This window comes from Harpia harpyja, chromosome 5 (assembly GCF_026419915.1).
Source record: "Harpia harpyja isolate bHarHar1 chromosome 5, bHarHar1 primary haplotype, whole genome shotgun sequence".
NCBI lineage: Eukaryota > Metazoa > Chordata > Aves > Accipitriformes > Accipitridae > Harpia > Harpia harpyja.
Genome location: NC_068944.1, coordinates 75,451,889 through 75,468,667, shown reverse-complemented (window position 1 = coordinate 75,468,667; position 16,779 = coordinate 75,451,889). Strand labels below are relative to the sequence as shown.

The 16,779-nt window shown below is 42.2% G+C and overlaps 1 protein-coding gene across 5 annotated transcripts in view; it reads left to right on the top strand.

Moving 5' to 3' along the window:
* SLC45A4 (solute carrier family 45 member 4) overlaps positions 1-16,779 on the top strand; it is a 94,308-nt gene that overhangs the window by 25,206 nt on the left and 52,323 nt on the right. Inside the window, exon 2 of one of the 5 annotated variants that reach the window (XM_052787692.1) lies at positions 9,423-9,572. The exons of the other annotated variants lie outside the window; for them this stretch is intronic. The gene's annotated coding sequence lies outside the window, so the exon portion shown is untranslated. The remainder of the gene's footprint in view (positions 1-9,422; positions 9,573-16,779) is intronic. 5 annotated transcript variants of the gene reach the window in all.

Genomic DNA, 16,779 nt, shown 5'->3' with positions numbered 1-16,779 from the left:
AATATTGCTCTGCTTGTGTGCTAAGGCTGGAATGTGTGGACTCTGCCTCTATCCTTGTATAAACTTGTTTTAAATGGATCATTTCTAAAAGCTGTGAGAATATTAACATTGGATGGTACTTGCAGTGTATTTCACCAGTGAGACTGTATCTTACATTCAAAAACCTTCTTGAAGTACAAATGTGCTGCCAACTGAGTAGTGTAGAAAAGATGCTTAAGCTTTGAGAGGCATGTTAAATGCCTAGGTGGGAAGCTGGTGGCTGAAATGACCTGCTAGCTGCTAGATAATGCTTGCAGTTGTGAATACAGTTGCATGTAACACTTCTGTACTTTCAGCAGACACTGATTTTAAGCAATAAACATCTCCTTTACATGGTAGCATGTGATCTTGTCTCAATCTGTAAAATCTGCCTGTGATGTACTGCTGTTGTTCTTAGTTGAACACCTCATGACTTCAAGCTTCAACTCCTAGAGTAGGTAGCCAGTTTCACTCACAGCTTGTGGGCACCTCTACTTGCATGTTAGGCAAAAACAATGAAATCCTTTCACATTGCCTGTCATGAGAAACTCTTTTTGAGTTTAACTAGCAGTCTGTACCTCTAGTGTTACTCCTACCAGTAAAAGCCACACTAAAATACTTGCATCAAATGATCAAGCAGTGTGTGTTGAGCAACTGAGCACATATGGTGGTGTCATGACTGAGATAAAAACAAGCTTCACTTGCACTTCAAACTGACTTTAATGTGATGGTTAGTGTAAAAGCCTGCTGAACAAAGGCAAAGCTACTTGAGTTGAAATGGGGCTTTCCAGTCGATCTGCTGGGAGAGCTGCTGTGGAAGTGATGAGGCTATCATGTGATGGAGGGGGAAGCTTTAGCAGCTTGCAGAGTTAACTGGTAACATGAAGAACTTTGTGCTGCATTTTAGTTTTGCAAGGGTTGGTCCCATGACCTTTACCTGTAATACTTGCAAGATCCCAGCCTGTGACCTATTCCAGCTATAGCCATAAGATTCATCAAAACTGTGCTGACAATGGCATAGCCTTGTGTGCAGTTGTTGCCACTAGAGAAGGCTTAACCAATTTGATAACTATTCTGTTAAAGCTCCTGGTCTTTCAATTTGTGGCACACTGTCAGCCTTACTAAACAGCTTCCATTCAACAGTGTGGTTAATTCGGGGAATACAGAGTACAATGATTGTCACTTGGCTTAATATACCAGTGCTAAAACGATATGAGTGTTTGAAACAATACTTCCCTAAGTAGAGCATTACTCCTGCTATTTAACAAGTCCAATAAACTTTCAAGCAGAGCTGTGTATTTAAGTTGCCGTACAGAAGCTGAAAATACAAATGATTCTGGCAAATCCAGTTGCCAGAAAGTTGAAGCAGAATGCCTGCTGTCAGGATGAGTGACACCATTTGTTAGCTTGACAGATAGCTGGTGTTTCAGTTTGAGAGTTTCTTTCCAGACAGGAGATGCTGGACAGTCCAGAAACCAAGCCTGGAAGCAGACAGTGTTAAACTGTGAGCTCTGTGCTGTGAACTAAAGACTTTACATGTTTTTGGTAAGCTGCTGCTGGTCAGGTGACTGTTGTATGGTCAGCAGCTTATCAGTTACTCACACATCTTGCACTTGGGTCACAGCCCTACTTGGAGTAACCACCCAGAACTTCCACTGGTAAAGGATATTATGTCCTCCAGCTGGGACTGTGAGGGTCTCTTGAATCCAAGCACTGAATAATTATTGCTATCCTGAACAAACTGGTTATTCTATTATGCTTCTGTATCACAGTTCACTCCAAGTGGAATAAGATACTCTGCATGAAAAAGAGCTGAGTTCATACTATTACATCTAGACCTCTGATAGAGTTGCTGGAGACTGAATTTGCCTCTAAAGTTAAAAGCTGAACTTTGGGCATCTCAGCAATGGCTTTGGAGCACTGCAGAGTCTGAGTCAGTGGTTTGTGTGCTGTGAACTGCCATCTTAGGGAGACTGGCTCACAGTAGCTTGACTAAAGCCCCTTAGTACTGGTATTTCCAACAAGTACTGTAAAGTCATTTAGGCTGCAACTGGCATACTGCATTATAACAACTCAGGAGGAGCAGCCAGGTTTTCTCATCAAACTTGTTCCTGGCAAGCATCAGGACACAAGGCTTTCATTGGGTAATGATTTGGTTTGGCATAGGAGCTGCTTCTGACCTTGGTTTGGTTCTTACTGGCACATAGTCTGCTCGAACATGAATCTCAACATATAGGTGATGGGAAGTTGGTGTCCACAATGTGGACAACTAATAAAACTCTTAAAACCCACTTAGAGCTGGGGACGACTTGCTTTCCAGGACTCCCATCTATGAAGGATATAGGCTATTAAACTATTCTCTTTAGCTTTAGGACACCTGGCTGCCTTGACACTTTAGGCTTGACTGGCAGGCTCTTGCAGTGTTACATGAAGACTGATTAATCTGGGGGCCTGAGGTGCTCTGGGAGAGGACTGAGACCTACTTTCCTTGTAAGACTGAAATTGTCAGTCAACAGCTGCTATTCATGTAGCAAGGCATAAAAGGGTAGGAGGAGGTGAGCAAAACTTAGCCCAAAGGAATAGACTGAAGATGCTTTTTAAAATCTTGGTGTGTAAACAGCAGCAGGAAAGCGTTACCCCTGAATTGTTTTGTTAAACTATATCTGAGGTGGATTTTATCAATGTTCTGGGAGAGCAAGACTGGCGCTCTTAGCAGAGCAGAGAGAACCTAGCTTCCTCATCTTGTTTTAAATGAGAGCGCTAATGTTTTTGTAACTGAAATTGAAACCAGTGTTATGCTGACTGTCCTGGTTTCAGCTGGGATAGAGTTAACTGTCTTCCTAGTAGCTGGTACAGTGCTATGTTTTGAGTTCAGAGCGAAGAATGTTGATAACACTGATGTTTTCAGTTGTTGCTCAGTAGTGTTTAGACTAATGTCAAGGATTTTTCAGCTTCTCATGCCCAGCCAGTGAGAAAGCTGGAGGGGCACAAGAAGTTGGCACAGGACACAGCCAGGGCACCTGACCCAAACTGGCCAACGGTGTATTCCATACCATGTGACGTCCCATCCAGTACAGAAACGGGGAAGTGGGGGGCAGGGATTCGCCGCTCGGGGGACTGGCGGGGTGTCGGTCGGCGGGTGGTGAGCAATTGCACTGCGTATCATTTGTACATTCCAATCCTTTCATTATTGCTGTTGTCATTTTATTAGTGTTATCATTATCATTATTAGTTTCTTCTTTTCTGTTCTATTAAACCGTTCTTATCTCAACCCACGGGTTTTGCTTCTTCTCCCGATTTTCTCCCCCATCCCACTGGGTGGGGGGGAGTGAGTGAGCGGCTGCGTGGTGTTTAGTTGCTGGCTGGGGTTAAACCACGACAGTCCTTTTTGGCGCCCAACGTGGGGCACGAAGGGTTGAGATAACGACAAACCTGACCAGAGCTTGTTAAAACAAATTTGTTATAAGCATTCATTATATCGGTCTAATAGTTGCTGGTCATTATGTTGATTTATGTGTTCTTAGAGTTGTTGCTCTGGTTTTTAAAGTTCTGTTATGTATCACCTCGCTTGCTGTATGTAGTCCCTCTTCTGCTGCTTATCATCCGTGGGAGGTGGATTAAGGTTTTCGCTTTGATGTATTGTATAACACTGGTTTATGGTATGATAAAGTCGTCGGCTGTGGGATTAATCCGGTACTTGCACCCAGCATTGTCACCTTTATACTGTGGAAGCCATCTGTGGGAAACTATTAATAATTATACCATTTACCTTTCCTCCTTGGAAAACCAGTCTATGGGTGGGATACCTTTCTTCCCCTCTCCTTTCTCCCTCAGTCCAGTTACAATGGTGTTTGAGAATTTTGAAAAATTTGAATACTCTTGGGATGTTGGGACCAGCACGGTCCTAGCCCTACTGCTAGGAATTAGCATGCTTCTGAATGTGGTTCAGCTCTCATTTAAGGTTAAACAACTATTTAAGAAAATCACCCAGAGATCTGCCCCAAGGCTGGATAATTATGAGTGGCAGGGTGTGTGGGGTAGTATGGGCAAGTACCTAGAAAAGTGGGCACCTCCAGTGTTTTGGAAATTCACCCCTGAACAAGTGCAGAATCCAGAAGAACTAGTAAAATATTTGGAAAAGGTATGCTGTCACCCCGGCAGCTCCAGAGAGATACAAATTACTGCAACGTGCTGGGGCCTGGCCCATGCCTATCGAGCCCTGTTCGACACCACTCAGTACCCTCAAGGGGAAGAGAAGGTCTCTGGACCTAACAACAAAACGATGAGCACTGTGGCTATCCAAACCTCAGTGACAGGCACTGCAGCCCCTCCAGCCTCGGCAATGAGCACGGCAGCTACCCAAACCTCGGCAACGGGCACTGAGGTCCCTCCAGCCCCAGCAACGAGCACAGCAGCTACCCAAACCTTGGCAACAGACACTGCGGTTATCCAAGACCCGGCGAGCGGTACTGCAACTGAACCAGTGGACCAACCTGCACCAGTATCAGTTGCCCCCGTACAGAAAAAGAAATATACAAAAAAATCAGTTCGCTTAGCGAAGGATGAAGGCGAACCAGGGTCATCACGGGAACAGGAGGAAGAGGCAGAACCAGAGGTAATAACCCGGTCCCTATCCTTGAGTGAGCTGCGGGATATGCGAAAAGATTTTGGCCGCCGTATAGGTGAGCATATTATCACCTGGCTCCTCCGATGCTGGGACAATGGGGCTAATAGCTTGGAATTAGAAGGTAGGGAAGCCAAGCAGCTGGGATCGCTTGCCAGAGGAGGAGGTGGCACGTGCTGAAGAGGCCCCGCTGTATAATAAACTGCCAGAAAATGAGAGGCAATATGCCCTGTTCACTGACGGATCCTGTCGCATCGTGGGAAAGCATCGGAGGTGGAAAGCTGCCGTATGGAGTCCTACACGACAAGTTGCAGAAACTGCTGAAGGAGAAGGTGAATCGAGTCAGTTTGCAGAGGTGAAAGCCATCCAGCTAGCATTAGATATTGCTGAAAGAGAAAAGTGGCCAGTGCTCTATCTCTATACTGACTCATGGATGGTGGCAAATGCTCTGTGGGGGTGGCTACAGCAATGGAAGCAGAGCAACTGGCAGCGCAGAGGTAAACCCATCTGGGCTGCCGCACTGTGGCAAGATATTGCATCCCGGCTAGAGAATCTGGTTGTAAAAGTACGTCACGTAGATGCTCACATACCCAAGAGTCGGGCCACTGAAGAACATCAAAACAACCAACAGGTGGATCAGGCTGCCAAGATTGAAGTGGCTCAGGTGGACCTGGACTGGCAACATAAGGGTGAGCTATTTATGGCTCGGTGGGCCCATGATGCTTCAGGCCATCAGGGAAGAGATGCAACATATAGATGGGCTCGTGACCGAGGGGTGGACTTGACCATGGACACTATTGCACAGGTTATCCATGAATGTGAAACATGTGCTGCAATTAAGCAAGCCAAGCGGTTAAAGCCCCTGTGGTATGGAGGGCGATGGCTGAAATATAAATATGGAGAAGCCTGGCAGATTGACTATATCACACTCCCACAAACTCGCCAAGGCAAGCGCTATGTGCTCACGATGGTGGAAGCAACCACTGGATGGCTGGAAACATATTCTGTGCCCCATGCCACCGCCCGGAACACTATCCTGGGCCTAGAAAAGCAAGTCTTGTGGCGACATGGCACCCCAGAACGAATTGAGTCAGACAACGGGACTCATTTCCGAAACAACCTCATAGACACCTGGGCCAAAGAGCATGGCATTGAGTGGGTGTATCATATCCCCTATCATGCACCAGCCTCTGGGAAAATTGAGCGATACAATGGACTGTTAAAGACTACATTGAGAGCAATGGGGGGTGGAACTTTCAAACATTGGGATACACATTTAGCAAAAGCCACCTGGTTAGTCAACACCAGAGGATCTGCCAATCGGGGTGGCCCTGCCCAGTCGGAATTTTTACATACTGTAGAAGGGGATAAAGTCCCTGTAGTGCACATAAAAAATATGTTAGGGAAGACAGTCTGGGTTACTCCTGCCTCAGGCAAAGGTAAACCCATTCGTGGGATTGCTTTTGCTCAAGGGCCTGGGTGCACTTGGTGGGTGATGCGAAAAGATGGGGAAGTCCGATGTGTGCCTCAAGGGGATTTAATTTTAGGTGAGAACAGCCAGAATTAAACTGTATATTAGTTGCTATATAACCCTGCTACTGTATATTATCCTTACTATAATTATGTGCTATATCCATAGTACTATAGTAAGAATCACTTAGATCAAGCAAGAAAAGAACTGTGATAAAACTGAGCAAAGCGCAGTAGTGATGGAACCAGAACTGACTCCAGCATGCAACAATCCAACGGTGCACACCATCCTCCTGCTGCGCCAAATGTCACCTGCTTGTCACACTGCACTGAAGCCCAATTCTGCTCTACCGACTGAGAGGACTTTGCACCATCCCTCCTGCCCAGAAAGACTGGTATGACAGATGGAGCCCAGAGTCGGAAACTAAATGAACTCAATGAACATTTTATGAACATGACCCATGAACTAAAGGAATGATATCTCTGTGTGTGTATACATATATATATATATCATTGCTCATATGTCTTAAAGGGATGGAAAAGTGATGATTGATCAGGATGTAACTAAAGGTATGGGAACTGTGCATGACGTCAATGGTATAGAATAAGGGGTGGATACTGTCCTGGTTTCAGCTGGGATAGAGTTAACTGTCTTCCTAGTAGCTGGTACAGTGCTATGTTTTGAGTTCAGAGCGAAGAATGTTGATAACACTGATGTTTTCAGTTGTTGCTCAGTAGTGTTTAGACTAATGTCAAGGATTTTTCAGCTTCTCATGCCCAGCCAGTGAGAAAGCTGGAGGGGCACAAGAAGTTGGCACAGGACACAGCCAGGGCACCTGACCCAAACTGGCCAACGGTGTATTCCATACCATGTGACGTCCCATCCAGTACAGAAACGGGGAAGTGGGGGGCAGGGATTCGCCGCTCGGGGGACTGGCGGGGTGTCGGTCGGCGGGTGGTGAGCAATTGCACTGCGTATCATTTGTACATTCCAATCCTTTCATTATTGCTGTTGTCATTTTATTAGTGTTATCATTATCATTATTAGTTTCTTCTTTTCTGTTCTATTAAACCGTTCTTATCTCAACCCACGGGTTTTGCTTCTTCTCCCGATTTTCTCCCCCATCCCACTGGGTGGGGGGGAGTGAGTGAGCGGCTGCGTGGTGTTTAGTTGCTGGCTGGGGTTAAACCACGACACTGACCCTGCATATTTTCTATCCTCTGCTGGCTGGCCTGGACTACTTCTGCATGCAGTATAGTTCATTTATTTTGGAGACTTGAAAACAAGCCATTATCACCCTTTGGTGCTAGATAAATAAATGATCTAACTGGTGGCTGAACCCAAAGTGCTCTTTTACAAAAGCACAACTGCATGTCACACTTATCATCTTCATTCTGTCCTTGAATGTATGATCAGTCTTCCTGGACCACATCCAGAAACCAGTGGCTTAACCCAACAAGCAATGACTACAGAACAGTCAGATTTCTGTGCCACTTAATTTCCTATCATCACTTATACACAGCAAATGGTCTTCCAGAATACACTTAATCTTGAGTGCTGTTTAACCTACAACTTGCTTATCTATCATATAGGAGTACAAATAGGAGGAACAAGAATCAACTATTCAAATAGTCTTGATGCTGGATCTTTGCTTCCAGGTAACAAAAGAGCTTCAGGCTTTGTGGTTTGGGTTTTATTTGTGGGGAGGGAGAAGGCATGCATACAGGGTAAAAATACTCCTCCCCTTTTACGAGGGGAATATCTGAGCAAGTACACTGGCCTGTTCAGTCTGGCTCTGGGTACTCCCAGAGGAGTGATTTGACAGTCTGAACTATTGCTCCTTAGAGTAGTGTGGCTGGCCGGCTAACTCCCAAGAGTTCAAAAAATAACCCAAAACAAATGTACAACTTGCTTTAACACTAACACATCTAGTGCACATGTCCTGTTTGCTGTCTAAAAATGTATCTGGGGGAATCAGCTTGTGATGTAGGTTTGTTCTTGTTCTTTTTCTTGGCTCTTGTTCTGCTCCTAACTTTGGTGTAGAGAGGGAAAAGGCTTACACTTCTCAGTGCAGGAGTTACCGTTTCCAACATCGTAGCACTTCTGTGGCTCCGGCTGCCATTCACGTTGCTTGTCACAGCCTTAAAGTCAAAACACTTAGCTACTTACATGGGCTGAAAAGGGGAGTGATCTGACAGTTATCTGTACCCTTTGTGCTCCTACAATTATTGCTGGCCTTACAGTTGGAGCTTTTTTCCCTGCTGCTTTGCTTTCAAATCACCTTTCCAATTTGTCATCTTCCAGGTATGGTCTGTTCAAAGCTCTCAATATGCAGCTGCACAGTAGCAGATCTCTCAGTCTACTGGAGAAATGGCATTGAACCAGATAACATGTGTCCTCTTCCAGATGGTCACTCTGGGATAGTTTGTGTGACAATTCAGGATGCCATTTGAAAATAAGCCTTTTGACCTTGTAGTACTAGTGGGATCTCTAATCTTCTTTGTATGCATATGAGCTGGACTGGAGTGCTAGATAAAAGTATATCTGTCATGGCCTTTCATCAGTGTAGTAGTCCCGAGCTAAGCTGTATATAAAAGGGGTTTGAGTTCCTAACCAGTGAATCTTACGCTAGCATCTTCCATAGATGCCTATTCATCTAGTGGGTGTGATATTAAATTGTTAGCAATTCTTTTACTTGTTAGGAACAGTAGGATATACTTGTGGGCAAGTAATAGTCTTTGGTGTGATGACTTAAGATAGTCTTACTGCTTTGTTTCAGGGTATTCTTAGCCTGTTCATGGCTAGATCGAATTAATACCACTGTCTACGTAAAGCCTAATGTGTCTCAGGGATGTTCAGTATAAACTTGACTCTACTCCTTGAACAGATTTCTTTGCATCTTCCCACCTCTGCACAAGTCACTTCATGGTAAGCTACACTTACACAAAAACCCCAGTGCTCAGTAACTGCAAAATACTAAACATACATGTTTATCAGACTACAAACTTCCAGCTCACTCCAGCAGCCCGACATGGCATGGCATTTCCCTAAGCTGCACTTAGTAGCTTTCTCTTTGTCATTAACTACACTCCTAAATTAACACTTTCCAACAGATCAGTTCCAGTTCTGTGTTAAGGCTGGTTACTGAATAACTGGTTGTAATTAATGCCTAAATTTATCACTGGTACAATAATAGCTACACTGTTCCCTTAAGTTCAGCCTCTTTCAGAAGCTTTTCGTCAACAGACTTGCTGTCTGTGTGGTGCTCTAAGGAGTCTGTGTAGGTAGTTCTAAATATCTCGCTTGCAGGATCCTTCAGTGAACTTGACAACAAGTTGCCTTGATTGTGGATCACAACTTCATTCTGCCTACTTGGAATTTAGCAATTGATGTGTCCCTGATGGCCTTCACCAATTGTTGAAGTTTTAGGGGCTTTCCCACTGACAAAGCCACAGGCTGGTAAGTAGCCCATGGTCAAGCATCCCTACTAGAGAAAGCTTTAAGTCTGTACATAGCAATTACAGTATTAAGACTGAATGTATACACCATAGCTTACAAAAGACAAATTCTTTTAATTAGGGAATAAGATTTCAGCATTACATGCAGAAATTGCTGCAGTCCAAATGATTTGGAGATCTTTCCTGTAGGAAATGGGTTAAGAAAGCTGCTGCAGTTCTGAGCTTCAAACACTCTCAGTAAAATGGCTTTGTACTTTAAAAAAAATAGTCTGAACTAGAGAGGTGTTCTAGAGGAGGTGTTGGTAATAGTTCCTGAAGCTTTAATACTAAGGGTATATTGTCTAATAAGAGCAGAGTCTAATGCTAATGTCTCTAAATACTTCAGCTCTGTATTTATAACATCTCCACCATGTGATATACTGTCCGTCTTGCATCTAAATTAGTGTGGTTGGGGTGGAAGCACTGTGCAAATGAAAGCAATGCTTTATCTCCAGTAACAGCATTCAGTACATTAATATTGCATCTACCTGTAACTTGGAAAATGAGTGGAAGCCTGCCAGTGACAAATATTAAATAAAAATGGGTGCCTTATTTTTGCTTCAATGACTATCCAGCATAATTTCTAATTCTTACCTGGTGTGGTTATACTAGTGCCATTATAATGCTTCATTTTGTTGTTCACTGTTGATGTAGGGATTAAATAACTTTTTAATTGTCTGAGTAATAGTGATATCTTTTCAAATAAAAATAAGAATACTGGCTAATTCTTGGCTTTCACTGAAGAAATTTTTAAAATACTGGATGAGACTGAGAGCAAACCAGGAAGCCAAGGCTGGAAACTTCTAGGCTCCATCGTATCTGATAAAGCAAGCAAGAACCCAGAACTTTTCCTTCATTAATGTGTTAGCCTCACTGGACAAACTGTAGCTCTATAAGTTGTTTGATGTGAGCAGCTAAGACTAAAGCTACACAAGTGTGTCTTTTTGCATATGAAAGGATTTAGGCTTCTAATAATGCTGTTGCCCTTCCAACCTTGCAGGAAAGAATGAAAATATAGAATGCTTACATGACCAATGAATACATCTCAAATTGTTTATATCTGAGCTGGTAGTTGCATGTTAGATCTGCATTCCCCAGGCTTCTAAGTAGAAGGTTAGGCACAGACTTAAACTGCAGATTGTGCAGGGAAAGCCTGAAAGTCTGGGCAGCTTTTCTCATCAGTTAGGTGTGCAGTTTCACTCATGGCATATGTGGGGAGGATGTATCCAGAGTGACAGACAGGTGTCACTGTTCGTGATCTAGTGGGATTCAGAGTATGGCTTTAGTGTGTAACTGCCAACACTTCTGAAATCAGCTTAATTATAGCAAATGGTAGTCACACCTGCTCCTCATGGTAGGAAGTGTTTAACAAAGCATGTGAGAAGGCACATACATGTGTTCAGTTTATTTTTGTATAGTGAAGAAATCTGGGATCAGGTCACTCAAGATCCTACCCGGGTGGCTGGGTATGTTACCCCATGTCTGTCCTAAAGTAAACTGGAGTCTGTTTGGATTGCACTAGTTTCTTCAGTAGGAATTAACATTTCATACTGAACCTGGGAAACTTGTCTATGCTAATTTCAGTTCCATGTTCTGAAGGCTGATAACACTTTATTTCATAGAATTATAGAATTGTTTAGGTTGGAAAAGACCTTTAAGATCATTGAGTCCAACTGTCAACCCAACACCACTATGCCCACTAAACCATGTCCTGAAGTGCCCCATCTATGCATTTTTTTAACACCTCTAGAGATGGTGACTCCACCACTTTCCTGGGCAGCCTGTTCCAATGCCTGACAACCCTTTCAGTAAAGAAACTTTTTCTAATACCCAATCTAAACCTCCCCTGGTGCAACTTGAGGCCATTTCCTCTTGTCCTATTTGCAGAGTTTTGCACTCCATGTGAGTGAAGGTTTAAGCCTGGTTGAAGCTTATTTTTACAGGACAAGTATTCTTTCATTGGGGAAATACAGGATAGAGTTGCACATTCTATATTCATCTTGTTTCTCCAGACTTCATGTATGATGAGTGGGGAGCAAGGGCATAGTAAGTTCTTGAAGGTGTGCTGAGAGTTTTCCTAGCCAAAACTTTTTGGCAATCTGCAGTCAGTGCAAACTGCAGTGTGTATAAATAGGAAGAACTTTACAGACACCACATTATTTTACTGCAGGGTTTATTTTTTTGCTAGTAAATAATTTGTTGTCCCCTGTCTACCCCAATTAAGTTATCTTAAATTTACTGACACTTGATTGAAAACCAGAATGCAAGTTAAGGATAGCAATGTGTTACATCACGGCTGTTTTAATGTGGAATTGCAACCTAGAAATTTAAGTATCTTTTGGCTTAAAAATAAAGGTTTAAAACAAAATGGGAGTGACCTTTTGAACTATGTCTGTTTTACTCCATGGTGATCTGTACTTCTCCAGAGAAGTTCATGGGTCAAAAGTCTGCCTTCTTTTTTTTTTAGAAATTTTTATAGAGGAAATATGTTGACATTAGACATTTGCTACTGGAAGAACAGAAACTTAAAGCTCTTAAAGCATAATAAATGCATCTTGCTGAAATGAGATAACAGGGTTGTGGTGCCCCTGTTTTGTCTATTAAATTTTGGCTGCTACACAAATCAATATTAAGAAACTTCAAGTCTATTTAGGCTCTTAAAACCTAAAACATTTAAGTATATATTATGCTTAACTGCACATTGCTTTAATCAAATCTTATTCCTCCCAAAAATCTGGCAAGTGATTGTTCAAACAGTAAACACATTAGTTTATTGCATAAGCTGGTACTGTAATTGGAAAAGTAAAATGACTAAGCAGTGTTCTTAGTAGAGCTGCCAAAATAAAATACAGCCCAGAAGGGCAATCTATGCTTTTCATTAAAATAAGCTTTAACAACTGTGAAATTTTTCACCCTAAGGGCTTCCTCACTCTGACAAGTGACTAAAATGTAAAATGTCAAATACCTGCATGTGCTGACCAGTAACTTGCACCAACTTTAAGATCTTTGTTAGTCAAATACTAAATGTACTTTCTTTTTAACAAGCTACAAGAACCAAATAGTTTCCTTCCTCAGCTTCTTGTGTTATCACTGAAGGTGCACAACTACACATGCAGCACATGTAAATGTCTGTGCCTTTGTGGAACCTGGCAGCTAGGCAATTGTGTGTGTGTGTGCTCACAGCTGAAGATGCAAGAATTGTGAGGAGCAACCTCAGCTTGTAACCATGAGAAAGTTATCACTGAGTTTGGCAAGGAGGGAGTGAACCTGCTTTTTGTCTTTCCCATGATGTATAGTGACACTTCTGTTACTGATAGCATGTAGAGAATATGCTATAATCCTGGTTACAACTTGGGTCTTCTGGCTCTTGTCCTTTCTATTATTTCCTCCCCCAGCTTTTTCTAGTTGGCTCAGTCTGTTTACATACAGCATGCTTTGCTCACTGAAGTGTTCTGATTGAATATTGTTGTGTTTGAGGAATCATTACTTGTGTGAGGTGATCCTCACCTCTAGTGTAACACTAGGACAAAAGTAAGAATATCTGCTTTCAACAGGAAACTGACTTTGGTTCTGCTTCTCTGCTATAATCCACAGGTCTCCCTGAAAAATATGTAAACCCTTCTCTAGTAACCTGCTAGCAGAAGCAGTGTTTGAATAAATACTTGCTGGGGGTTTTGTTTTTATTTCAGACTGTCCTTTGCAGTCCTTGTGTATCTCTGTTCAGTAAGCCTGCTCTCAGTGCATGAGCTGGTGATACTTCTGGACTAACACTAGAAAGCTCCTGAAATCCTACTTAGAAATACTATTTTTGGAGTCAGCTACTCTTCATAGCAAAAGTTGCGGAAGCTGTTGTAATGTTCTCTAAGTCCATCTGAGTGTCCTACCCACTTCTGTGGTGTTTTCATCTAAGGTTGCCAGAGCCTTAACACAGGGATGCATGGCACTTACTCCTGCTTATTAATAAAAGACCTCTGAAATCCTACATAACTGCTAATGTATTAAAACCTTCATATGTTTCAGAGTAGAATTTTTTCTGGAAGACTTCTTGAGTGACCAAATTCAGGGAATTCTAGTTGTCTTGAATTGATTCTAAAAGTATCTAACTGAAACCAGAGAAGGCCTATAACAAGCCATCCAATGTGCCTAAGTGCTTTCAACAGGCTTTTTAGAAATTCTAGGCAGAATTAATGTCACCACAGTCTGACCTGGATAACTCTGACAGTTGCTCTAAGCCTCATTCACTTAATATTTTTGGTTTGCCTGCTCTTAACAGCCATATACTTTAAGCAGGTGTAACACTTCAAATACTTAGGATTAATATGTACTTCACTATATCAAGGTAACAACTTTTTGTCTGCTCTTCAGGGACTTGGCTAAGGACATGGTAAAGTTGTTCCTTAACCTGAATGACAAGTCTGTTAATTCTAACAAACTGTTGCCTATAAACACCTTGCAAACAGTGAGGGAACCAGCCCAAGCAGTGAAATAATTAAGGGGCAAATGTGCTATCCCTTATCAACTCCATGTGTGATAAATGGATTTAGCTAGTTCTGATGTTAGAGAAAGGAATCCTCTAAGTGTTAACTATCTTCATGGGAACTGGCTTGGAAGCCAAGCCACTATCTTGTAGCAGAATAAACTGATAACAGAAGGTATTCAGTTAAAAGTAGAGCAGTTCTTTAAAGAAATAATCTGAAGACCTAAAGGTCTTTTGGAAAGATGATATTAGGTAATATTATGCAGTATTCATTCAAGTACTTGACTTTGGTTCTGCAACTTCAACTCAGCCCTTTGTAGGAATTATGACTGTCCTCCTGTTCTGCCCACCCCCCCACCCCCCCCAATGTAAGCCTGTGATTTCCTCTGCACCACAGAAATAAAGCATCCCTTTCTGAAATTTATCTAGTCAAAAACACCTAGCAGCATCAACCAAGTGTATGTGTGTTCACATCATACTTTATCTGACCTCTGTATGTGATTAGTGATGCTCCTTGCTTGGATTGCTGATGTGGGCAGTTGTCATCTCCTGGAAGATGAACATCAAATCAGTTTTGAAAATGGAGAAATTGGTATATTATAGCAAGTAGAAGCCACCAAGAGTTGATCAGGAGTGACAGATCAGGGAGCTGGAAATGTAACATCTAGAATACTGTAAGGTCAGGCTCAACTTTCCAGAGGAGCAGTGGGAAGACTGCATCTGTTACTTTTAGGATCAGAGAACTGAAAGCAATGAAAGTTCAAAGCAAAGAGCTGAATGCCTTAGCTTGTGCTATGCTTGTTCTCAACAGCTTCTGCTGAACCACAAAGATTATTAAACCAGAGCAAAGAGTAGAGGCTAAAAATCTTGTACCAGTATTTCTTCTACCATACAAGGAGAATGGCAGAGGTGAAGCCAGACTGAACACGAGTGGAGAAAGATGAGGAAAAGTCAGTGGTGTAATCACAAACTTTAAGAAGCATAAATGTGTGTGGATGACAGAAGATGGAGAGCTATTTAACTATCTTCATGAAGGCCATGCTATTGCTATGTGTTATTACTCAAGAATGGTCTAATAGTTTAGAGAAGGCTCCTGTCAAACTGTTGAGATGTGTAAGCAGATAGCTTCAGTGCATTAAAGGCAGCATTCATTGATCAGCTCTCAATTTGGTCAGTTCTTCCTCTGATATGTTCTGTGAATAGCCATACAGCCCCTGAGATAAGAGGTCCCTTAAAGTTAGGTGGATGTTAGACTAATCTCGGACTTCTCTGGGCAAGATGCTGCTGTTCCTGTTTATCCTTCAAATCACTGCTCAACAAATTTCACTTCCTACTCTCCAAGCTGTAGTTGGTATGCATTTTAAAAAATGTAAAGGAGATACTCAAGTCTTCATCTATATTCACTTCACCAATTCTCGGGTCCTGAATTTAAGTTGTAGCTGTTATTTACATTGAAAGTATACTCATATAGACTATGGAGTCCCTTTCATTTTACTTCCTTGAAGATGGCTTACACTAGCTGCATTTGTATTTTGGTGTCTCTTTAAACAATAAAGGCACAAAACCAAACCCATTTTGTCAGGTGTTCAGATTGCTACTTCTTTCCCTATCTCCCAGCTGAATTTCCCACTTGGCTTGAGACTTCAGGATCTATCCAGGGTAATAGAATGAGAAAAACTATTGCTTGTTCTCTAACTCTAGTGAATGTACTTCTGAGTAGAGGATCTGATGCCTTTCTGAGGATATTAGATGTCTAGTAGGATAACCTGCTAACTCAGTTGTACTTCAGTATCATGCTATTCTGTATGTTGACATTCTGGCATTTCCCTCATTGTCCTGCTCTTCTCATAGGCTGCTTTCAGTGCCTGCAAGTATTTAAGCAGCTCTACCTACCTACAGAAATACCTGTGATACTATCTGACCACAAATTCATTCTGCCTCTGAGAATGATCTCAAAAGGTACTCTAGCTGGTATGCAATTAGCTGTACAAAAACAACCAACCACTAGATTAGCTTTGTTTTCTAAACGATCAATCATGCTTGTATAGGCTGAACTTCTCACTGCTATGTTCTTTATGCCAGCAATGCTGTATCTAGAAAATGACTCAAGTGCAATCACTTTGAATCTTACAACTAAATGTTAGCTATGATTTGTTGACTTTAAGTACCCTTTTTATGCAAAGAAACTCTCCTATTAGAACAAGCCTGCCTAGTCCAGTAGAAACTATTGCAGCACTATTTTGTCCTTATGGACATCCAAGAAAAGCTGCTTTAGTGTGTGTAAGATTGATTCACAGAGGATGTTTTAGGTAGTCTAAGACTGCATATCTGACTAACCTGCAACAGAAAATGTTTGTGAGAGACTAGATGCTTTTCAAACAGCATTTGCTGGTGGCTTTGATTTTTTTTTTGGGGGGGGGGGGAATAGTTTGTAAGGCCAACCAACATTCAAGTTAGTTAAATGTAGGTTAGCATCTCTACTGCCTGCATGGCCTGCTTGTGGTAGCACCAGCTGGCTTGTAACAAATAGTTATAGTGCAGCTGACAAAACCATTATGCTGATTCCTCTTACCCACTCTGCCCCTGGAAAATGTCTCTGTGGGAATTTAAAGGGGCACAAGATCTATGCTGTAGATCATATGATAATGCTTACAGTTGCATGGATGAGATCTGCCCCATCTCACAGTGCAGC